The 25,184-nt window shown below is 43.2% G+C and overlaps 1 protein-coding gene and 1 long non-coding RNA gene across 2 annotated transcripts in view; one reads left to right on the forward strand and one right to left on the reverse strand.

Annotated features, from left to right (window-relative positions):
• The first annotated feature begins 327 nt into the window (after positions 1-327).
• Positions 328-14,428, forward strand: LOC135974800 (uncharacterized). The gene is made up of 2 exons (XR_010591888.1): positions 328-508; positions 12,590-14,428. It is a non-coding gene; the product is annotated as an uncharacterized LOC135974800 (long non-coding RNA).
• Positions 3,063-25,184, reverse strand: part of COPRS (coordinator of PRMT5 and differentiation stimulator) — a 37,787-nt gene continuing 15,665 nt past the window's right edge. The window contains exons 5-6 of the mRNA XM_024104563.3: positions 7,328-7,426; positions 3,063-4,064 (exon numbers count right to left, since the gene is read on the reverse strand). The gene's annotated coding sequence lies outside the window, so the exon portion shown is untranslated. The remainder of the gene's footprint in view (positions 4,065-7,327; positions 7,427-25,184) is intronic.

A 25,184-nucleotide genomic window follows, 5' to 3' on the forward strand; every position in this document is an offset into this window, starting at 1 on the left:
GTTTAACAACCGCCAAGAAAAATTTGTTGACGATTCATCAATAAGTAACAGACATGCCCATCTCTTCCTTAATGCAACTGAAATTCTAGCTAATTACTTTACCCTGTGGTCAATTCAGCCCAGTGGTAGTTAATTCACTGTCATTAAATCGCATGAAGAAGTGACCCTGATTGGCTTCTCTAGCCCTTTGCCAGAAGCTGCCTTCTTCAATCCTGCAGTACCCGTGGCCAGGTTATCTGCTGACTAACATTGGCCTCTTGCCTCCTCTCTAAACTACAGGCCAGAAATAGAAGGCGCCAACAAAAATAACTACCCGACTCCCAACGAGCTCTGTGTAAGCTTGAGAGCTTGTCTCTCTTCCCAGCAGAAGTTGGTCCAATAAAAGATATTATATCACCCACCTTGTCTCACTAATATCCTAGGACCAACACGGCTACAACTACACTGCATAGGACTCCCACCAAACGTTCTAGATAGAACACACCTGCTATGCCGCTGAAAGAGCCAGGTAAGCCTCTAGCATTCTGTTAGTTTCCATGGAGTACAAATAGAGTACTAATGGATGATGGAAAGCACAACAGGACCCATGGAGGGACCAACAGCAATGGGTTTAATAAGGATGTGGTTAAAAAAAAGGGGTAATTAAATTGTTCCATTTTGATGAGTTATTACACCAATTTTTTCCTGTTTTATTTCATTTTAGTAGTGTCCAACTGTACCTTGTTCTGAGCCAAAACATTGCACATAGCAATAACATCAGGGAAGAGGAATACAAAAGGATAGTCCAATGGTTCATGCACTAGCCTGTAACTGGGGGAACTTTGGTTCAAGTCACTGCTCTGCCAGACTTCCTGTAGGACATTGGGCACGTCACGTCATCGCTCTGTGCCTCGGTTTCCCATCTGTAAAATGCATTTACCCACTGCATAGGAATCCTGTGAGATTTAATACATTTGAGATTGTGAGGTACTCAGATACTACAGTCATGGGGGTCATGTAAATGCCAGACAGAGAGAGAAAAACAATCATATTTATTCCGCTCTTCTCCTTACAAAGATTTTCAAATTGATACGCACAGAATGCAGACAACTCTGGGGAACAAAAGGACGGCCATATTGGGTCAGACCAATGGTTCATCTTGCCCAGTATCCAGTCTTCCAACAGCAGCCAGTGCCAGGTGTTTCAGAGGGAAGGAACAGAACAGGGCAATTATCAAGTGATCGGTTCCCTGTTATCCAATTCCAGCTTCTGGCAGTCAAAGGTTTATGGACACCTGGAGCATGGGGTTGTGTCCCTGACCATCTTAGCTAATTCCCATTGATAGATAAGTTCATAGATCTAAGTCTTTTTTTTTAAATCCAGTTATACTTTTGACCTTCACAATATCACCTGGCAATGAGTTCCACAGGTTGACTGTGCATTGTAGAAAGTACTTCCTTATGTTAATTTCAAACCTGCTGCCTATTCATTTCATTGGGCAACCCCTAATTCTTGTGTTATGTGATGTGGTAAATTACACTTCCCTTTTCACTTTCTCCACACCATTCATGATTTTGTTCAGACCTTTATGATATCCCCCCTTTGTTGTCTCTTTTCCAAGCTGGACAGTCCCAGTCTTTTTAATCCTCCTCGGACGGAAGCTGCTCCATACCCCTAATCATTTTTGTTGCCCTTCTCTGTACCTTTTCTAGTTCTAATATACATTTTGTGATAGTTTTTAAATAAAGCTCAACCAAATATTATTTCCAAATGTTTCAGGGTAATTTATGCTGAGGCAGATCTTCAGCTGGGGTAAATTGTCATAAGTTTCAATGCCCTACGACAATTCACACCAGCCAAGGATCTGCCCCTGCATTTCACTGTTTACAGTAATAAATGACAATTTAAGATTATGGATTTATTGTGGCAGAATGATTTGTTTTATTTCAATTTAAGCAAAAACAACTATTTAGGAAAAAAAGCATAGCAATATAGCACATTAGGTTAGGACAGGAAATGAAGAAAAATTGTGTTTCCAGTTGAAACTACCAGGGCATTTGTTAATTATTATTATTGGCCATCAGATTGAAATTATCCATGTTGGAATTTGGCCAGGACACCACCCCTGCTCTTGCACATGCAGAGGGATACACACAAAAAGTGCCAAAGAATCTTTAAGGAGCTCAAGTGAACAGGGCATATCAGCACATGGCCAGTTAGCACCACAGGAGGCATTCATTCAGTACTAACTCAGAGAGAAACCACCACCTACTTATCCCCCAAGAGCACTTCTGTGTTCCTTAGAGGTCTCCCATTTACATATCAAACCAGCCCATCCCTGTTTAACTTGTAAGAGCTGGCAAGAACATAGTACAAAACATCTTGGGGAAAAAAGAACAACTGCTGGGACAGCGGTGATGGGTGGGATGCACAGAAGGATTTAGATCTACCCCTCTCTCTCTTTCTACTTGTTCTCAAGGAGGACAAAATAGCTGTTTGTGCTGGGAAGATATTTGTGGCCAGTGACTTCAGCCACATCCGCTGGAATCAGGCTTTCATCCACTCAGCTTGGGAATAGTTGTATTTCTCATGCTGTGGTTAGAAAGACATTTTTCAGCAGAGAATCCAGTTAGTTTCATTTGCAAGATGCCTGTTTCTAGGGTGTGGGCAGAAGGAGTAAATCAGGATTGAATAGGATGGCGAGAACCAGGTAAAACAGGGACTCTGATCCTTCTGTAGTCAGCCATCTATTTGCACTGTACATTCGATAAGCGCTCTCACTGGCTGCGTTCTCCTAATATTGCAGATTTTCTCAGCCACGCACCATCTTATTGTTACGGTTTTCCATGTATAAGGCCCAAATAGACAGATACGTTGAGCCAGGAATGACTTGTTTGAGGTGAGGAGAGAAATAAAGAACAAAAGCAATGTACCCCACGAGAGACAGAGAGAGCACAGCGCATACACCTCCTCTGTGAGAGTCTGCACTGACCACAAACAACAAACCAGCCACTCAATTTAATCCACCAGGAGGGGAGTGTTGGAAATTGAAAGGTGCAGTACTCAGGGAAACAAAGACATCATTTTTATGGCTGTGTACACCAGTTTATTATTTGTCGAGTGACAATAATGTGCTTCTCAGTCTGACATTCCTAATTTTCCAGACATTTGTTGTCTCAGGACTCCAAGCAATTGGTTCACATGTGCTCACTAGTTTAACGCTTTAGCTTGAAAAGGAAAGCGGAAAGGGCTGACAACCAAGAACTTAAGCAGCCCGTGTTCATCCTCAGAAGGCCTATTTCATGGTGAAGATTGATCTCCTCACAGAAACAGACTCTGCTTTGTTAAGCTGATTGCCCGTGCTTAGGCTTTAGAGTTGTTGGTTTTTTAAATAAATGTTTGAGTGTAGCTACCGCTGTTTCCTTTGGTTACTGAGAAGCCTGTGGAGTTCCCAGAGTGGGGATATTTGTGCTGATTTAAACCCTGGACAGATCTCCAGGTACACCACATAGACCAGGATGCAGCAGTAGCTCAAAGCCATCCCCACGACACTGTCTCCCCTACTCATGAGCTCCCCTTCCTTAGTTGACAGCTTCACTGATCTAGGGAACTACATGTAGCTTTCATGGGAGGTCCTGCTTGCAGAGGGAGACGTGTGTCTCAGGCCAATCCCATGGGCAACTTTGGACAGCAACTGTGAACTGTGAACTCTATTCAGTGGAAATCCAGTGCATAGAGTGGAGCACATAGAGGAGTAAATGGGCTACTCTCTTTTATATCAAAGGGAATTTCCTCAGTGCATCCTAGATATAATGAGCTGCAACTATTCAATTGGGACATCACAAATCATGGATCCCTGATGAGGCACAAGCTTCTGGCCAGTCACGGATGGAAGTGGAGGATGTTACAGAGGAGGCGAGTTCTTCAGAGCACTTCTCTCTTCCGCCGAGCATCACTCCAGTCTTGCCTGGGTTCAGCTTTAGCCACTCGTGGTATCTACATTCATTCCACTGGATTCCCAACTGCTTTTCTCCCAACTGCTGAGTTCCGCTTTTCGTTAGGAAAGCTGGGAGGTGCTCCGGTTTCTGGGTGATGGAAAGGAGGGGCACGTGTGAGGTCTGAAGCTAATCTTTTACCTTGGGATTTTTACAGGAGAGGAAGCAAGTTAGAGGTGGGATCCTAGCATTATGGCCAACATAGACTTCAGTAGAAGCTGCAGGGTGCTCAGCACTTTTGAGGAGGGGAAAAAATATAAATCAGGCCACGTATTTGGGGAGCTCCAGATGCACTTAAAAGTCTAACCTTAGGCAGAAGGGGGTTAGTCGGAAGGGGGTTTCACTAGCCAGGAAATGGAAACAAAGCTCCAAGCCCCAGTCCTTTTAAGCCCTGTTCCTCAGACCTTGTTTATTAACTGCCAAACAATCACAACAACATAATTGATAAACACTGGGCGATAATTCCCCAAAGCCTTGCCCTGCTTTAGCTAGCCCGAAGGGGAAAAGGCCCCTTAGCTCCCCTTTGACCCAGCTCCCCCTTCATTTTATACTTCTCCCCCAGCAGCCATGTGACCTGCTAGTTCTGAGTTTTAAAGAGCCCACAGGCTGTAACAGGCACACTGGGATGTGTGAATGTACCCCAAGATCCTGTGTGCCCTCTTACACACCCTCTGCTGAAATCTGGGCTTAAACAAAGACTTTACACTATGACTCCAAAACACTGCAGTCTATCATAGTGTTTTTTAATACATCAATAAAGCCTCCAACTTATGGGAGTTTTAGTGCAACTGCCAGAGGATCTCAGGACAAATTGTCACTCACGATGGTTGTCCACCTAGCCCATTGTTTTATAACTCACACCTGCACTGAGAATACATTTATCTCGGCAAGTTCATGAATCAATATTTGAGGACTTCTAGCTCAAAATTATAAGAGCCCTGTTTTCAAATCTAAAATATATAGTTGTGTTCTCTGTGACCATAGGAGAAAAAAGTCTGATATGATCTAAAAAAAGCTTTTACCTGGTTATTCTTATAGTGTCTCTAGTATGATTTATTTTTCTTTTTGCATATACTGACTGTACTGAAAATAGTTACAACAGAAAAAAATAGCAATCTTTGTTCCAATGCTGAATATATGCATTAACTTGAAAAAAATGATCAGATGTGCAATTTAATCTGAGAAGCAATCTTTGCCAGCGGGTCACAGAAAAGACTATTTTTAATGCTTTGGAGCTTGTGAGGAATTAATAACAGAGAAGGAAGGAATATCATCAGGCCAGAGCCTTCGCTGGTGTAGACCGCATCACTCCATTACAGGCAATTATTATTTTTTATATTACTGTAGCACCTAGTGGCCCCCACTGAAGTTAGGGACCTATGGTGCTAGGTGCAGTACAGACACATAGTAAGAGAGAATCTCTGTCCCAAAGGGCTTGCAATCTGAATAGACAACAGACAATGCAAGAGTAGAATGGGACACTGAGTGGGGAAGTAACTTATCCAAGGGCACAGAGCAGGTCAGTGGCACTGAGGGGGGAAACTAAAAAAAGGGGACATGGTTGTGACCATTCCCCAACTCTTAACACCTCCACCACCTGCAAACTGTGCCAGGGTGTCCTCCCCTATCCTCCCAGGGCACTAGGACCCTGTAGTGCCCCCCAACCCCCAAATCCCTGTGGGAAGAAAGAAACTCTACACATTGGCAGGGGCAGGCACAGACACAGAAGTGGCTTCAGTAGGGCCTGGTGGATGCTGATGAGGTCATCAGAATTTGTTCTACACTTACAAGTCTGGACACACTCTCCCCTGGGCTGATTGGCTGTTTGCTCCAATTCCCTCAGTCTCCTCACCTGAGCCTCATGCCACCTGGACTCCACTCTGCGACCCCGGCCTCGTCCCCCTCACGCCCTCTGTGTTTCATTTAGCTAATCCCCTCCCAACAAAACCCCACCCAGATCAAATTAAAAATAAAATGGTGGCACTGACATGCTGTTTGCTGCCCTCACATTGTTCTCTCTGCTTGCATGTTCCATCCCTTTCTCCCACTCAGTGTCTGCCACATCTATATATATATATGGAGATATACCTATCTCATAGAACTGGAAGGGACCCCGAAGGGTCATCGAGTCCAGCCCCCTACCTTCATTAGCAGGACCAAATACTGATTTTGCCCCAGATCCCTAAAGTGGCCTGCTCAAGGATTGAACTCACAACCCTGGGTTTAGCTTGGCCAATGCTCAAACCACTGAGCTATCCCCCCCAGGAACTCTTTGAGGACTGTCAATTAGTCTATGGCAGAGTGCCCAGTACAAAGGTCCTTAGGCCCTACCATAATAATAATAAAAGGTCTCCTGACCCCTAGTCCAGTGGACTAGGCCATGCTGCCATCTTGAGTCAATAGAGCTACAACAATTTACACCAGCTGAGGATCTGGCCCATTGATTTCAGTGGTCATGAAGAGCGCTCAGTCCCTCTCAGATGGCAGGCTCAGTACCTTGCCCTGAGCTAATAGGTAAGCAGCCTTGAGAAATTCTTCTCACCTCCTCAGCCAGGGGGCAGGAATATTTTCACTGTCACCAACACCAGCAGTAAAGGGCAGGCAAGAAGATCTGGTGCCTGGGCTAGTACCTTCTATGGCGATTCTGCAAGACAGGCTGAAGGATCTAGCCTCCTCGTGCACCATTCCTTGCTGTATGCATGCAGACTCGGTTTGCAAATCTTCAACCTATCACTCCTCAAAATTCTGGCAGCAAGTTAGTTCACGCCAGGGGCATTACGAGCAAAGCAACACTGCTCCCAAAAAATATAAATCATTAACGTGTTTGGGTACATCGTTAAGCCACTGAAGAGCATATTGCTGTACCTGGCAAATAAGCAGCTCCTTCTTGGAATGAGATGAAAGACTTTTTTTTGTTAGTGAGAAATCCCAAACAACAGCTACCAGTTAAACCGAGCTTCCTTCTGCCATCTCATTCTTTTAGTGCATGAGCAAATCCTGCTTTTCTTAATATGACACAAAGCACTAAAACTGAAACAAGCACTCATATTCGCTGTACTGCTGACACACAGCAATGGTTTATGTCAATAGCAGTTCTTTGGCGAGTTGCCTGGAGGTTTAAGCTTCCAGATATTGTATTTGTATATTCAGTTGAAGAAATGTATCCTCACATCTTCAGTCATACTCACATCAAAAGGGGTGGCAAAACATTATTAATTAGACTAGCCTAGAGTTGGAATTTTCCACAAGGTTTGGGGTAGTTGCTTTAGTCTATGCTTGCACAAAGCCCCAACATCAGTAAGTTTCAGTAACCATTGGCACACACCTATACATTTCCATGCAAAGTTAGGTACCTGTTTGCTATACACTCCTGAAAATATTATGGGCCAGATTTTCAGCTCATGTAGATCAGAGCAGCTGCACCAGCTGTGGATCTGTCCTTTGAGCTTTCTCTATAGAGAAAAATTATAGTTAAAGTTGAATTCAAATTTCCATTATAACAGCCCCCCTTTATTTATTTGGCATCAACGCTCTCAAAGATTCTTTTCATGAGCTCAAATTTTCCATGCATGCTCTCAGCCTACAGGGGAAATTTTGAGGGAAACCCCATCAGCTATTTTTAAGTTCTTGGAGAGTGAAAATAATTCAGTTTAAAAAATTATTAAACTTTTTTTTTTGCACTCACAAATATCTCCAACTTGGAGAGAGGAAGGACATTCTTGCGGTTAAGGCAACAGGGCTGGGACTAAGAACACCTGGGTTCAATTCCCATTCTGCAACAGACTGCCTTTGTGAAAGGGAATTCATTTAAACTCTGTGCCTCAGTTCCTCGTTTGTAAAATGGGGATATTTACTGTCTCCTACCCTTTGTCTGGCTTCTCTATTTAGACTGTAAATTCTTTGGGGCAGGCACTTCTCCAGCTGTTCATTTAACAGTAACTAGTATTTAAAACCACCCTAAATGTACAGTGAGAGAGAGTTTGTACCACTGGGAGAAATTTAACTCTTCATTGCTTGCCTTTATACACATAGGGAGGATTTTCCTAAGTGCTTAAGGGATCTAGGGGCATGTTGCCACTGAAAGGCAATGAAATTAGTACCTGTACCTCCCTTAGGTGTTTTTGAAAATCCCACCCTTAAATTTCTAACACTTACCATAGGACTTGTATAGTTTTTACACTGAAATATAGATACAGCACGTGCATGTAGCTATACGAACACACGCATGCAGCACGCAAATTCTTTCCCTGTGTTGTCCAGTTGTGCTAGCAAATAGGAGAGTACACTCAACCAACCCCCATTCTGGGAGACTCACATAGCAGCTGGGCAAGATTCCACTGTGATTGGGTAATCACCAACACGCCATTGGCTGACATTCAAGGGTGGACATAAACACACACTGCTCCTTTTCAGTAGAGCAGTCTGCTCTGCATTACTTCTAGTCCCCACCCTCACCCGAGCCATCCCACTATGCGCCAGACAAGGGATGCCATCTCCTCTTGTGCCTTTGACTTCTGTTTGGTGGGAACAGGAGGTAATGGATCAGAACAGGTCTTGAGAGCAACATCATACTGGAAAGCAATCACTGGAAACAGACCAAGGTTGACTGAATAATTACCAGGCCTATTTACGCTAGGATGGTCTAGCAGTTCAGGACAATCAGCTGCAGTAGGCACCATCCTACTGCGTTACCATCTGACTGATGCCCGCTAGTCTCATTTCCACTACAGCTAATACAAGAGCATGTTTCATTAGAATACACCACTCTAGTTCACACAAGCAGCTCTGAAGCTATAAATTGGTACCATCTTCTGCTAATATTCTGACAGAGTTTTGTCTACAGCCCTCCCAGGAACCCCAAGACAATAAGTGGAATAACAATATTAGCAAGAATAATTAGCACTAAGTCCTTTTATAAACCATCGTTAAAACCTCACAATATCTCTACGAAGTTGGTATTAATTAAGGCAGAAGGAAATTGCAACTTGCCTAGGATCTCATCATAGCAAGCCAGGAATAAAATGCTGGTGTTTTGACTCTCAGTTCCCTGCATCAGAACATACTGCCGCCTCATGCCACTGTAACCTTGTATGCTCTTAATGGCATTGCAATTGTGAGTAGAGCTGGTTGAAAAATGATTTTTCCCCCAGGTAGAAAACGTAGATTTGTGAAGAAAATTCAACCATTGAAAAATTTTGGCTGAAAACTGAAATATTTTGATTTGGGAATACTGGTGTAGTGCCTCATGAGAGCTGTGGTTCAGGGGTAGGGTGACCACATAGCAAGTGTGAAAAATCGGGATGGGGTTGGGGGGTAATAAGGGGTAATAGAAGCCTATATAAGAAAAAGACCCAAATATCGGGACTGTCCCTATAAAATTGGGACATCTGGTCACCCTATTCAGGGGTCTCAAGTTCCCATTTCTCCTCTATAGGCCAGACACTCCCTGGGCAAACTACATCTCCCATGATGCACCATGGTTTCTCCTCTTGGAGAAGGGAGGCAATTAATCACGAGAGTCCCTTGCCATGGTGCATTATGGGAGATGTCGTCTGGCTGGGGAACCAAGTCCATAAAGGAGAATGGGGTTATGAGCCAATCAAACTGCAACTCCCAAGAAGGACCCCGGTAGCAATTTCAAATCAACTTATTTTGGTTTTCAGCCAAATATTTCAGGGTTTGGAAGCTTTAGGGGGTTTTTAATAATGAAAAAAAAAATCAAAATTTTCCACAGAAACCAAACACTTTGCACAGAAAAATGTGTTTAGTTGAAGACAGAATTTTCCAACATAAAAGTTTTGACAAATTTTTTGATCAGCCCCAATTCTGAGCATTAAACTGAGCTTTTGTGGCAAATGGAAGTCCCCTACCCCTTGAAAAACTCATCTTCATATTAAGCTAGTGATGAGCTGAGACTTCTATTTTTCTGATAAACCCTGTTCATTTTGTTATCTTGTCCTCTTATCCACCCCCACTCTGTTGCCTGTTTTGTCCACGTGTTGCATCCTGTGTCACACAGACTGTAACATCGGTGTTCATGCCAGCACAATGGACCCCTGATCCTTGATTGAGGTTCTTAGGTGCTATTGTAATAAATAATAAATCAGTAGGGCCTGACCCAAAGCCACTGAAGTCAAAGGGAGTCTTTCTATTGACTTCTATGACCTTTGGATCAGGCCCAGGATGCAGAAGTTTACTGAACTTCTTCACACGGATTAATACACACACACACCCCTATTGGACTTAGGGCTATTAAAAACAATTTTTGCCAACTATACACCAATAGAGATTGAGTACAGAGTACTCAAACATTGGGGTTAATCACAGTCCAGCATGCTTGCAAGATCCTGAGATTGTAGCAAAGTGCAATGTCCTACAGCAAACCAGCATCATCATCTGTCACGCACAATCTCGTGTAGGCAGCATAGGTAACTTTCCACTGGGGCTTCGGCACAGACTGACATCCAGATTCCTGCCTACAGTACAACCTCACTAATCATCGCTTCACTAATCCACATGTTTTATGAAGTGCACCAAAACCTCACAGCCTCTCCTTCCCCCTTAGCAAAGATTTAACAGCAGAGTACTGGAATGAGGTCTCAGATTACTAAGACGGGAGTATTTTTAACCAAGTGTGCTACGCACATTGATTTGGACATTATGAAGTAGTTTGATAAATAATTAGAGCTAAAACTAGAGTTGTCAAAATAAAAGCCGAATCTTTGGCATATTTGGAGAGGAGAGAAGCCATCTGGGGTTTCAGTTACAAAAGCCCATTCTAACAGAACGCTCTTATTGCTCAGCACTTCCCAGGATCTGGTCCTGTAGGAACAAAATCTATTCTCTGATATAGGTGCTTTCCTTGTTTGCTATATGTATCAACTTACTTGCTAGCTTACTTGCCAAGTGGTCTCCCAGCCATTCCTGCCTTCATGACGTAATCTGCACCCTTTAGATGAAAGCCAACCAGCTCCATAGTCAATGAAAACATTTGACTATGCTCTGAAATAAAAGCCACTGTATACTGTGGTGCCTTATCTCTGTGCTTAGCAGCCCCTACTATCTCTCTGAATTAGGTCAGACATTCAACCCTAAATATCAGCACTGAGATTCTTTGGCTGTGACAGTTTCACTTTCCAAACCTACCAGATGTTACACATATGCCATGCTTAAGACTGGAACTAAAACGAGAGCCCGTTATTAATCTTCTTCCTGTTTTCCAGGACATTTTTAAACAAGTGAAACAAACAGTTCACTATCTTGTTCATTATGTTTCTTGTTGATTATGTCTGTTATTGACTTGGGGCATGAATAGGGTTGCCAACTTTCTACTTGCACAAAACTAAACACCCTTGCCCCGCCCACTGCCCCGCCCCTCCTCCGATGCCCTGCATCCAGCTCACTCCATCCCCCCCACTCTCTGTCACTCGCTCTCCCCACCCATCCTCACTCACTCACTTTCACCAGGCTGGCTCAGACGACTGGGATGCAAGAAGGGGTGAGGGCTCCAGCTGGGGGTGCGGGCTCTGGGGTGGGGCCAGGAGGGGGCCAAGGGGTTCGGAGTATGGGAGGGGGCTCCGAGCTGCAGTAAATACTGCAAATGAATTTCTATTAATTTATTTGGAAATTTGAACAAATTCACTACCACTACATTTATTCCCTGTTTCTGCAATTTTCATCAACATTCATGAAATCAAGTTTTATTGGCACAAATGCGGACAGCAAATTTGAAGCTCATTAAAAGCAAATTTTATATTCTCTTTCTGTGTGCATTCACATCAAAAACTAATACTGACAGTTAGGAAGTTTTTCCTAACATCCAACCTAAATCTCCCTTGCTTCTTGTCCTATCCTCAGAGGTTAAGGAAAACAAATCTTTCATCCTCCTGCTTGTAATAACCTTTTATGTAATTGAAAACTTATGTCCCCCCCTCGTTCTTCTCTTCTCCAGACTAGAACAAACCCAATTTTTTCAGTCTTCCCTCATAAGTCAAGTTTTCTAGACCTTTAATCATTTTTTTTGGTCTCCTCTGGACTTTCCCCAATTTGTCCACATCTTTCCTGAAATGTGGCACCCAGAACTGGACACAATACTCCAGTTGAGGCCTAATCAGCGTGGAGTAGAGCGGGAGAATTACTTCTCGTGTCTTGCTTACAACATTCCATCCCATCAGAACTAACACCTTGGTAGGCAGTCTCAGAAGACAGGCCAAAAGCTGAATTTGCATGGAGGCTGAACTAAGAAGACTGACAGGGCAGTAGAGACCACTTCTTTTGCTGTATCATCTGATGGCTAAGCAGAGAACTTCATTCTCCAAAGCTGTCAGTCCTGGCATTGTTCAGAAGCACCACATACATTGTGCCAGATCTACCGCGGGTGTGAATCAGCGTAGTTCCATAAACGTCAATGGAGATGTGCCCATTTACACCAACGGAGGATGCGGCCCACGTAGACTGACATTTTAAATTAAAAGTCTAGGAGTATAAACCCAAATCGTAAGAGAGCCTGATGAGCTGTACGTTTCCAAGTGAGCTCCACGGAAGGCAGTCCTGCACACAGGAGTAATAGCATTGAGTCAATGTGTGTTAATGTTACAATTTATTATCTAATCCAGGTTTGAAGTTCAGTCTTTGTCAACTTGCTACAAGAGGTCAAATCTGGATAACAGAACATGGCACCTGAACAGCAGCATATCGCCTCCATCCCAGGCAGCCGCACTCCGGTCATAGCAGGGCTGAGATATTTAGTACCTCCCATCTCTAAGGATTACCTTTGCTTCTTCCTGAATGAGGACAATGCTGGAATGACGCCCTCTAAGCAACGCTGCCGGTGCGGTCCGTACCACGCTGGCACTTCATTCTCAGCTCCCAGAACATGCTCACTGGAGGAGGCTTTGGAGTTGGTCAGATGGGTGCCCAGAGTAATGCTCACTTCAGCTGAACAGATGTGATACTGCTGTGGGCTTGTGTGTACACATCTCTGCTGGCATCAGTCATTCATACAAAGCCTGCAAAGCTACTCTAACTTCCTGCACTTGTGCGCCAACTGCAGTCAAATATTTTGCACTTCTACAGTTGCTTTTTGTACATGGATCTCAATGCCCTCTACAGACACTGATCAATCAAGCCACACACGGCCCCTCTTTATTGGGCTTCAATGTTGTTATCCCTATTTTACAAAAGGGGATGCTGACACACACCCACAGGTTAACGGATATGTCCCCAGGGCAATACATCTGCAGGGCAGGGTCAGGAACTGAAGGCAGAACTCCTCACTCCCATCCTTCTGCTTTAAATGTGACCCATTTCTCTCTCCATGAAAGTACCCTTCTGCCTGGGCATTGCTCTAGCTCTGCACTCAGGCACGGGTCTTTAGTCTGCCAGAGGTGTTACAAACTGATCATTGTGCTCTAGTGGCAGCAGCATCCCCAAGCATCTTGCACGGTAGAAGATGCAAGTGGGAGGGTTTCTAATCACTGTTAATTCAGCACGGCTGGTGGTTTGTTCAGTATCAATGGCAAGCTTGGTATTATACACAGCACAAACGGATGAGAACATGCTACATACAATTAGAAACAGTCCAGAACTCAGTTCCAGAGCCTGATCCAGATCCAAACTCTTCCAGAGCTTGAGGAGATGTGCAGTCAATGTTCCCATTCACATCTGTCTTTCAGAAATTAGCAAGAGCCAAAGGTTTCCCCAGAGACAGAGGAGGTTTGGACCCAGTGACCGAGTTTGTCCCATGTCTATTTAAAAGGCTCATGAAACCACATTGCCTGCATCAACCTGATACTGACATATTTAACACCTGATTTTTCACCTCTCCGTTGCTGAGTTAGCCTTTACACTGCATTCGTGCTTCCACTTACACTGTCATTAGATACAGTAGTTAGTATAAGCCCCAATTCCCGAAGCAGCATGCAGGGTTTCAACAGACACAAACCAAATCAACACTCACATGAGTCCTCCCATGTGCTGCTTTGAATCTTTAGGGGTTAACATCAAATTCTAGCTCCTCTGTCTATACAAAAAAGTTACTTATGTGCCAGGTGTTATCTCCTAGGGCAACTGCTGTGCATACAGCACAACAAAGGAAATATTCCCTCTGTTATTATAGACATAAAACAAAATCCTTCCTTGATGTAACTCCACTGAAGTCCGTGGCAGTACATCCAGTATGGGGATCGCCTCCTAACCAAAAGGATCCAGTAGCTCAATGTAACTTACGTTGCACCCAGATTTTTTTTTTTTAAATAAAAGAAACCTGTAAACATATTCTTATTTGGATCGGCTGTAAGGGAGGAGTAGTTCCCACTGACCAATGGTTTCTGAGAAAACTTCTGCCTCTGTGAGCAGCTGCTACAGGAACTCCCCAAGCAAATAAGGCTTTGAATTCTGCAAAAAAAGTGTTAAACTCTTTCCAAAAAGCTAATAAAACCAGCTCTTCTGTGTAATGTGAGTTATATTGCCTTTTTATTTGTTAGATCTCACTCTTCCAAATTACACTGCTGGGTTTTGCTTCAAGTGCAAGTGGAGGCAAAATGCCAATGCAATATTTTGTAGGTCATCCAAAACCACACACAAACACACATTCACACACACACACACAATATAACACACCCACACCCAGCGAGTGCGTGTACTAACACACTGTAAATAAGTAAGCTATGACCAAACCCAAACCAAACCCTTAAATCTAAACACAGCTCCATTCTCCCACTCCTCTGGGAATTTTTGACTTATTCAGACCTGAAGTCCTGGGTGTGATCTGATCCCTGCATTTTTGAGTCCTGTGCAGATCCAAACTCCCAGGGAGAGGTCATAAATACATCTCTTCGCTGAACTTCTGTTTCCAAACTAGACCCTGCAGCTGAAAGAAGCAGCTTCATGAACACCGGCCAGTAGAAGGACTGCCATGCTAAATGCCAATTTAGGGTCTGATCCTAAACTCACTGAGGTCAATGGGCTTTGGATCAGGCACTTACTAAGAGATCCTGAAAGCACAGAAAGACCTATAGTTCTTAAATTCATTCCAGGGAGACATTTTATAATTCATTTGGTCTTTGTTTCCACCTGCTGGTATGGAGGAATAATACTCTAGCTCTTTGTATGATACTAGAGGGGATGTATTGAATGCTTTCCTCGTTTAAAAAAAAAAATCCATGCTGTACAGATCAAAGGACTTTAATCTTGTCGGTCATAATTGTCAGATATTACAACAGCTACTATTAAAAACCCAACATTCAGAGGTAACCACAGTGTCTTCCCTTACTTAGAATAAAAGATACCATGAGGCTATAATTACAGAAGACTGACGATTTTATGGTACACTCTGCCCGTAAAATAGGAAGCTCCTGAAATATAAGAAACTTTGTTGAAAAGAAATAACTATTTTCAATTAAATGTAAACAGGAGAGAGGTTTGTGGGACCTTCCTAAACTGAACTGACAGCTGAAAATGGTCACAGCATTTGATTAGAATTGTTCTCAAACAGCATCCAGCAACGGTATGTAAATACATAGAAGTCCAAGAATTATTATCTAAACTATCACCTGCCTAAACTAACCCTGGTTATTCTCAGATGCTAAGGTGGTAGAATCATAAACTAAATTATCGTCATTAAAACTTATGCCGAGCTTCAGCTGTAATTCATTCAGAGATCACACAGATTACAGAGTCATTGGCTCTACGGCTGCATGTGCTCTGCATCTATTAATTCATTCCACAGACAAAATACAAATGTTACAATTGCAACTGTGTTTTCCAAGCTGGGGTGTCTCAGGTTATTTCAACAACTATATTTACCCGACTGGCTTATTTCTTTCCTGTCACTAACCTTCCGGAGATTCAGACCCTATAGGGAGGGAAAGTCAGGGGGTGAGGCCCCTGTTCACTGCTAAGCCAAGCTAAACCAGCGTCTGTCCGCACCAAAACTGGGGAAGCCCCAGGAGCTCATTAAAGCCTTGGCTGAAATTGACAATGGCTGAGGAGCAGCCAACCTGAACAGTAAGGGGGCACGGTTGTGCCCTGAGCAAGCTGGTATTTTTATTTACTCAAACCACAAGATGCTTCCCATCCCATGGAATGTGTCAGAACACCAAATACAAAGTACCAGGAAACGGCATTTTAAGGTGCATGCTTGCTTGGAGTGAACATACTCTTTTCAGAGGTGGGCTCTCCATCAAAACTTCACAGACCACAGGTAATTGGGATTTGGATCCCAGCTTTGAGGATCAAGCCACGGGGGTGTGTTCATTATAAAGGAAACGAACACTGACAATAGCGATTGCAGTGTCCAAAACAAGCGCTCTTCGGACCTTGCTGGGCCGATGTGTTGTTGGCCCGGTCAACTGCTGGGATGACACATCCATGATCACTTTGGTTTTATTTCCCTGCTCCACATTTAATATTGTTTTCAAATTAGTTTGGGGTAGTTTTTATAACCCTGCTAAAAGTATCGTTTGTTGACCATGAGGGATATTGCCTAAGAATGCAAGAACTGCCATACTGGCTCTGATCAGTGGGCCGTCTGATCCACTGTTCACCCTAATAAGCAGCAGCAATTACATTTGTATAGGTATTGAAAAGCACTTTGTGGCAATTTGCCACCATTGTGACACTTGCAGCACTAGAGCAGTGGTTTTCAACCTTTTTTCATGAACGGATCCCTGAAAAATTTCAAATGGAGGAGCGGACCCCTTTGGAAATTCAACCTGTGGTCCATGAATCCCTACCATAGAAGTCTTAGACTGAAAATTGACTGAACAGAATTCTACTATACTATACATGTTGCCTGTGCTCAGCACGGCTTTGGACGCAGCGTGAGAAAGGGCGCTAAACTGTGGACTTTTATGGTACTGACAACAGTTCCAGGTTTTGAGTTGTAGGTGGGGGTAGTCACATAATTTTGATTGATCAGAAAAACAGATTGCCTTTTCTGGGATCTGAAACTTTATTTTCATAGTCCCCTTTGGCAGACCCCTTAGACATAGTCTGCAGACCCCCAGGGGTCCGCGGACCACACAGTGAAGACCACTGCACTAGCTGCTTCAAAGGAGGGTGCAACCTGCCCCAAGTGGACAATTACAGATATTACTACTCATTCTCTAGAGCGTAAGCCAACCACTAAATGTATGTCTATACTGCAATAAAAGGTTTGACTGCAGCATGTATACACATACTTGAGCTAGTTTTAATCTGGCTCACTCTGGTACCAATAGCAGTGAAGCTGCTGCAGCACAGGCTAGAGTACCAGCACGCCAGGGAGCTTGGGTAGCTAGCCTATGCTGTGGTCTGTACTGCCGTGGCTTCGCTGCTATTGATACCCAAGCCAGTTATGTCTAAACATGCTGCAATCACCCCCCCAAATGCACCTAAATAATGGGCACCAAGAAGATAATGTTTTCACCCCTCACTTCTCGGCTCTCTGTGAGCTGCAGCAGCCTCACGGCTATTGGTACCAGAGTGAGCCAGATTAAAACTAGCTCAAGTATGTGTATACATGCTGCAGTCAAACCTTTTATTGCAGTATAGACATACATTTAGTGGTTGGCTCATGCTCTAGAGAATGAGTAGTAATATCCCCAACTTCTTTTAATGTAATTCAATGTAACCAGGGAGGTCTCATTATCCAGATAAAATAGATTCATAGATTCTAGGACTGGAAGGGACCTCGAGAGGTCATCGAGTCCAGTCCCCTGCCTGCCTGGCAGGACCAAATACGCTAAGTTCCTGGCTTCTTCTATGACATCTTGTGGCAATGAGTTCCACGAGTTAATTAGGTGCACATAAAAACATTCATAAAGCTCAATCTGTCTGACTAAAAAAAAAATCTGATTTTCAACCAACATTTTGGCTGGGTACTTTTCCAAATCTGAAATTTGTACAGCCAAAAAATTAGGGAAGTTTCTGTAACTACAACAACCTTCGAAGTATTTTTTTTTAATTCATTCATGTGCACTGAAATTCAGCTCCTAAAGAGAAAAAATCCATTTCTTCCAGCAGACCCAGGCTCTTCAATACATGAAACTATTCTTGGCCACCACCAATTACCTCTGAAGCTCTTTCCACCATGACTGCGCTGCAAACAGAATGTTCATCATATCTATATTGACAATGAAAATTTGCTATATGGTTCCTACTTCTGCCATTATTGCTCTTGACAGTGTTTTACTGAATTAAGTGTTTGCACAGGTTCATATTATATACAAGATAGGAATCGACAGCACACTGGTGCTGTTGCTAATTCCAAGGCTGGCATTAGCAGCAGAGGTGGGGACAACTTTCAAAGACCTGGTCCAGATCCAAATGATCCCAAAGCGTGTGGTTGTTTGGATGGAAGACTGCTAACTAAAGATGGGACAAAACCACAATGAAAAATTCTCTATGTAAAATCCAATTGCGATAGTCCTTCTGGAAACCAGCTTTTGAGAGGATGAAAAGTGCCTAGTGTGAAGTATTAGCCTGTCATTATCATTAAATGTGATGAGGCAATCAGATGTTAGGGTTGGCATTACCAGTGAATGACGAATTAAAGTACTCTCCATAATACAGACTGGAAATAACCTAAAGGCATACAGAACTTCTTAATATAGCCAGCATTTCCTGAAGACATGTATTAGGGCAATTCTTAAATATGATGTTTTCTGTCCTCGCATAGAACAACTGGGAATTGGATATTAGTGTAATAAGACCTAAGTGTCCATAGCCTTGAACATTAATAATAGTAGCAGCACTCATGATCTAAAATCATATTAAAAACACAGGATTTGCCAGGCTGGATCAGACCTTTGTTACATCAAGTCTATCTTGTACCAATAGGAGTGGACAGTACCTAATACTTCAAAAGGGTGGTGCAGAGGTAAAACACTTAGTGTTTCTAGCCAATTAAAAGACCCTGCACAGGATGGGAAAATTCTCTCCTGAATCCTATGGCAATGAGCTTCTACTCTGGAGACCTTACTCTATAAGATGCTGAGTACACTCCACTCTCACTGAAATGAGCTCAATTAACCACAAGTTTGGTCTTAAAATTATCCTGGTTTTTGTTTGTTTTTTTGTTTGTTTTTAAAGCCAGCTACAGCCTGTGACTCTTGGGTATTGTCTGTCTTCAAAGTAGTTCTTCATAATCTCCATTTGCAAAATCCTGGCATACAGTACGTGGGAGATTCATTTAAGGGCAACAAGAAACTAAAACCTCTTAGGGAACTAATCCTGCCACCAATGTAATGGGAAAATTCCAGTTGATTTCAATGGGATAAAACCAAGTTTTTACAGGAGTCATTTGCCCCAAATGTCATTGAATACCAGCCACACCGCATGATCCACATTGCTCTGGATAGCTCTGTCTTCAGACCTCCTTGCCTATTGCCAAGATAAAAATCCTAGCTTCACACAGCTTTTGTTTAAGCATCTTCTGCAGCGTTTTGGAGTTGATGGGAAGAGGTCAAATTTGCCATGATTCATCTGGAGGAATTTCTGCAGTGAGTCTAGCAAGTCAGTGAAGCAATAGCACCTGCTGGCCATAAATGTAATCCTCCCAGCAACCTAGCATATGGTCTCAGAGACTCTGTCCATTTTGACAGAGACACTTTGGTGTCTGGAGGATTCTTAAACTCATGGATTTTCAAAGTGAGCCAGTGATGGTCAGATTTATGAACAAAAGTACATTCACCTCTATAGTACCTTCCATCCAAGGCTTTCAAAGCTCTTTACAGATTTTAATTAAGCCACACATTTCTGTGAGGTACTTTACTTATTACTCTCAATGTTTCAGAGATCTTTAAACTGAGGTAGAGAGTTTAAGCGATCTACCCAAGGCCGCGCAAGTGGCAGAGCTTGGTAGAGAACCAGGAGTCCTGACTCCCAATGCGTTGCTCTAAACACTAGACCACAGCAACCTTCTCAAGTGACAGCCAGTCTTTGAATATAGCTGGGCTTGCAATAATAGACCAGGGTCTCTGCTCCCTTTGAAACACTGGTGCAGAACAGGAGCTGGGGATGCCCAAGTCATCCCCACATTCTGGCCACAGCAAAGTGGATGGGGAGAGGCTGTAGTCAGAGTGCACTATGCTCTGACTGTGCTCAGCTAATGGACAGCTCCTTTGGAACTGATACCAGCTGGCACAGTTTAGAGCCATCCCCAGGCTGCTCTACACTCTGCAGGAATCAGGGCTGGGGTAAAACTGGCTATCTGCAAGGCCTCAGACATAGCAGGGAGTTTTAGCGCAAGACTCCTGTATTCCATCCTAGCTCCCCACCCTGCAAATCCACACACATGCAATCTTATTGCACATGCAAATCTTATTCACAAGGAGCAGTCCCACTAAACCCAGACCCCCATGAGGGGCAGGTTCGAGACCTCATTCTTCACCTCATCCATTACACACCAAATTTTTTTCAAAACTCAGTTTGATTTTGTTCGTTAATTTTATTGCAGGTTTCTAAAGCAGTCTCAATCCCCGCTGATTACCTCTTCAGTGAAACTAATTAGGTGTTCACTTCAAAAAATCATATTTCTTTGGTGATAACTTCCTCCAGCTTCTCAAAGCTGTGATCATCTTCCAATGTTGATTGTTCCTGCTTAACATTCAGGACTCAGGAGATATCCCAACAATACAAACTGGCTAGCTAGCTACTTAGATGGCCCTCCCCACAATAATATCTGAACATCTCACAATCATGAATAGATTTTATCCTCACAACAGCCAAGAGATAGTGTAGTATTACCCCATTACCCATGGAGACATGAGATAGATTACATGACTTGCCCAAAGTCACTCAGGAAATGTCTCCAAGCTGAGAATCAAACCAAGGTCTCCAGAATCCCTATTCTTTAGGCTATGATGGAACATTTATGAACAGTCAAAGCCAACAACAGCCTCTGAACTCTTGGCGTTATCTTGGTGTTAAATCCTTAGCCATCAGTTCCATGGCCCCACAGTGCTTGATTTCGGCAACAGCTGTGGAACAAGACATCCCTATCTGTATGTCCAACTATAGGAAACTCAGCCATCTCCTCCTGAAGAATGAAATAACGCAGCCGCATTTTCCTTCGGCACGTTTGCAATGAACGCTAGTATCTAAGCTTACTGAGTGCACTTGCGCATTACTATACTGGGGAGCTGTCAAGAAAAGAGTAGCCCATCCTTTAGAGCAGGTTAGCTAAATCTGGAGTGTATAAGGTATTCTGCCTAGGATTTTTTAAATAGGCTCTTTTAAGGGGGAGGGATAGCTCAGTGGTTTGAGCATTGGCCTGCTAAACCCAGGGTTGTGAGTTCAATCCTTGAGGGGGCCATTTAGGGATCTGGGGCAAAAATCAGTACTTGGTTGTGCTAGTGAAGGCAGGGGGCTGGACTTGACTCGACTCAATGACCTTTCAAGGTCCCTTCCAGTTCTAGGAGATAGGGTATCTCCAATAATTTAACTTAACAGATTCTTGTATGTCAGAATACTACATACCTCATAAAACTTGTTCATGTGAGTTATCCTGAATATTTAGGATAATACAACAAAAATTAAAACAAATTTCATCTCTCCATTCTTAATAAAAAGAGAGCCTGAAGGACAAGGCAATTAGTATGCAATGTTGCTTAACAGAAAAAAATGTCAAATGATGATGCCATTTAAACAGCCCTCCACATTCTGTCAGAAGATATTAACAAGAAAGGGATAGCTCTCCTGTGAAATCAGACACTGTAACAGAGAAAAAATAATGGGGTTGAACACTGCAAAATGAGTGTCCCTGAACACAAGCATTAAAACTGCTTCAGCAAGAATTTTAATAAAAGCAGTGGGGCTAATTACGTTATCCCCAAAGTGTTCAAAAATAAAGGACACTGAGGATTTGCCCAGGACTTTACCAAGACAACAGCAAGGACCAGACAGACAAGCAGCAGTTTCAGGACTACCCAGTAGAATGAAGATGTCACTAGGATGGTTTCTATGGTGAGGGACCTGGATCCTGTATTCCTATCCCAAATGTAAAAGATCCAATACAGGCAGGAAAAAATGACAGCTAAATTTGAATCTCACTAGTACATCCATGCTTTATACCGTATTTAGAGAAAGATCTGGTCAAGTAGCTGTTCCTAGACTGCAGTAGCCAGGAACAGGTGCCAAGAGCCCAATAGTAGAAATATAGAATAGCCAAGAATGAAGAGGCCTTCCTGTTAATATTAGAACACTGAGGATACTTGACAAGACATGCAGGAAAAAACAGATGGTAGATACATCTTTAAAATAGTGCTGGACAGTGAAATGGAACAGGGGAGCACACTCCAAAGGCTGAGCATGGGAAAATGGGCTAAAAATAAAACTCTCTCATATCAACATAATGTCTAAGGTAACATCCTGCAAACAGGTGCAGCACAAAAAGTTACTGTTGAATAGTCCAATTTCAAGCTGCAAAGCAAGATCTCTCTGATTAATTACAAGACTTGGACGAATCAGACAGGAGATAAACTAGCACATAAATACAAGTTATGCACTTGTAGCATAACTCTAAGGAGATCCTCTGAGGAGCCCCCCCCCATATTTTCCCACTTCAACAGCCCCCCCCCCCCCCCCCCCCCCCCGAGTTGTGTTGCCTCCATCAGCCTTCCAGACATAGGGCTGGTCTACACTGGGGGGGGGGGGGGGAAATCGATCCAAGATACGCAACTTCAGAATACTTGCGAATAGCGTAGCTGAAGTCGAAGTATCTTGGATCGAATTACCTGGGGTCCAGACGGCGCGGGATCGATGGCCACGGCTCCCCTGTCGACTGCACTACCGCCGCTCGCTCTGGTGGAGTTCCGGAGTCGATGGTGAGCGCGTTCAGGGATCGATATATCGCGTCTTAACAAGACGCGATATATCAATCCCGGATAAATCGATTGCTACCCGCCGATACGGCGGGTAGTGAAGACGTGCCCATAGAAAACTGGATGGGGCCTCCCTTCGGAGATCATCCATGCAGCTCCCCATTCAGCCAGAAGGGGTGCTGCAAAGCAACACACAGTTGTTGCAGTCTCTTCTGGTTTAAGAAGCAGGAAACCAGAGTGGGAATCAGTCTTGGTTCTTCTTCAGGTGATGGTCTCTATTGTATTCCACTGAACCGGTGTTCTCACATATACCAGAGCGGCATTACAAGGCCTCTAGGCTGTCCACATGGCTGTTTCATATCCAGAACAACCAACCTTCTCATGGGACACAAAGCTGAAAGCAGAGGAAGAGAGAAGTTAACATATGATATTGTAACCCACTGGTGAGTGCGTGTTGCATGTCCTCTCTGAGCTTGTCAGACACACAGAAGAACATAAATTGTTGGGCAAAGGTCAACATGGTTTCTGTAAAGGGAAATCATGTCTTACTAATCTATTAGAGTTCTTTGAAGGGGTCACCAAACATGTGGAAAAGGGGGATCCAGTGGACATAGTGTACTTAGATTTCCAGAAAGCCTTTGACAAGGTTCCTCACCAAAGGCTCTTACGTAAATTAAGTTGTCATGGGATAAGAGGGAAGATCCTTTCATGGACTGATAACTGGTTAAAAGACAGGGAACAAAGGGTAGGAATAAATGGTAAATTTTCAGAATGGAGAGGGGTAACTAGTGGTGGTCCCCAAGGGTCAGTCCTAGGACCAATCCTATTCAACTTATTCATAAATGATCTGGAGAAAGGGGTAAACAGTGTGGTGGCGAAGTTTGCAGATGATACTAAACTGCTCAAGATAGTTAAGACCAAAGCAGACTGTAAAGAACTTCAAAAAGATCTCACAAAACTAAGTGATTGGGCAACAAAATGGCAAATGAAATTTAATGTGAATAAATGTAAAGCAATGCACATTGGAGAAAATAACCCCAACTATACATACAATATGATGGGGACTAATTTAGCTACAACTAATCAGGAAAGAGATCTTGGAGTCATTGTGAATAGTTCTCTGAAGACGTCCACGCAGTGTGCAGCGGCAGTCAAAAAAGCAAACAGGATGTTAGGAATCATTAAAAAAGGGATAGAGAATAAGACGGAGAATATCTTATTGCCCTTATATAAATCAATGGTATGCCCTCATCTCGAATACTGCGTACAGATGTGGTCTCCTCATCTCAAAAAAGATATACTGGCACTAGAAAAGGTTCAGAAAAGGGCAACTAAAATGATTAAGGGTTTGGAATGGGTCCCATATGAGGAGAGATTAAAGAGGCTAGGACTTTTTAGCTTGGAAAAAAGGAGACTAAGGGGGATATGATAGAGGTATATAAAATCATGAGTGGTGTGGAGAAAGTGAATAAGGAAAAGTTATTTACTTGTTCCCAGAATATAATAACTAGAGGCCACTAAATGAAATTAATGGGCAGCAGGTTTAAAACAAATAAAAGGAAGTTCTTCTTCATACAGCGCACAGTCAACCTGTGGAATTCCTTGCCTGAGGAGGTTGTGAAGGCTAGGACTATAACAGGGTTTAAAAGAGAACTAGATACATTCATGAAGGTTAAGTCCATTAATGACTATTAGCCAGGATGGGTAAGGAATGGTGTCCCTCGCCTCTGTTTGTCAGAGGGTGGTGATGAACGGCAGGAGAGAGATCACTTGATCATTGCCTGTTAGGTTCACTCCCTCTGGGGCACCTGGCATTGGCCACTATTGGTAGACAGGATACTGGGCTAGATGGACCTTTGGTCTGACTCAGTATGGCCGTTCTTATGTTCTTAGAGGACAGGAAACTGTTACAGTCCCAGCTGGCTCTTTAGTTCAAGCTGTATCAACTCATGCATTTAGCTCTGGAGGTTCCTGGTTCAATCAGTGGTATGCCGGCCAACATGGCTGCTGTCAGAATATTGCAAGCATTTAATTCCTTTAATTTGATTACTTACTGCCATGTACTAGAGCCAAAAACTAAAATAAACTTGAGCGCAAAGGCCCCATACAGAAGCAGTCACTAGCAAAAGAAAAAGAGCAAAGGAAAACACAACCACAAAAGGGGAGATCTAATGAAATACAGAGGACAAAATAATCAAATAGGAGTTGAAAGGCCTAATGCCAAGCCTTGAAGAGAGCTATGGAGCAAATTCTGATGGAACACAGAACATCAGCAGTGGTCTGAAGACGAACGTCAGCACAGCTTAGCAAAAGCAACTAAGCCGAACTCATCAGTCTTGGAAAGACAGAGAGGAAGAGGTGGAAACCCAAATACCTAGAGCCTACATTATGGACACTTCATTATCTA

Source organism: Chrysemys picta, chromosome 12, assembly GCF_011386835.1.
Source record: "Chrysemys picta bellii isolate R12L10 chromosome 12, ASM1138683v2, whole genome shotgun sequence".
NCBI classification, from domain to species: domain Eukaryota; kingdom Metazoa; phylum Chordata; order Testudines; family Emydidae; genus Chrysemys; species Chrysemys picta.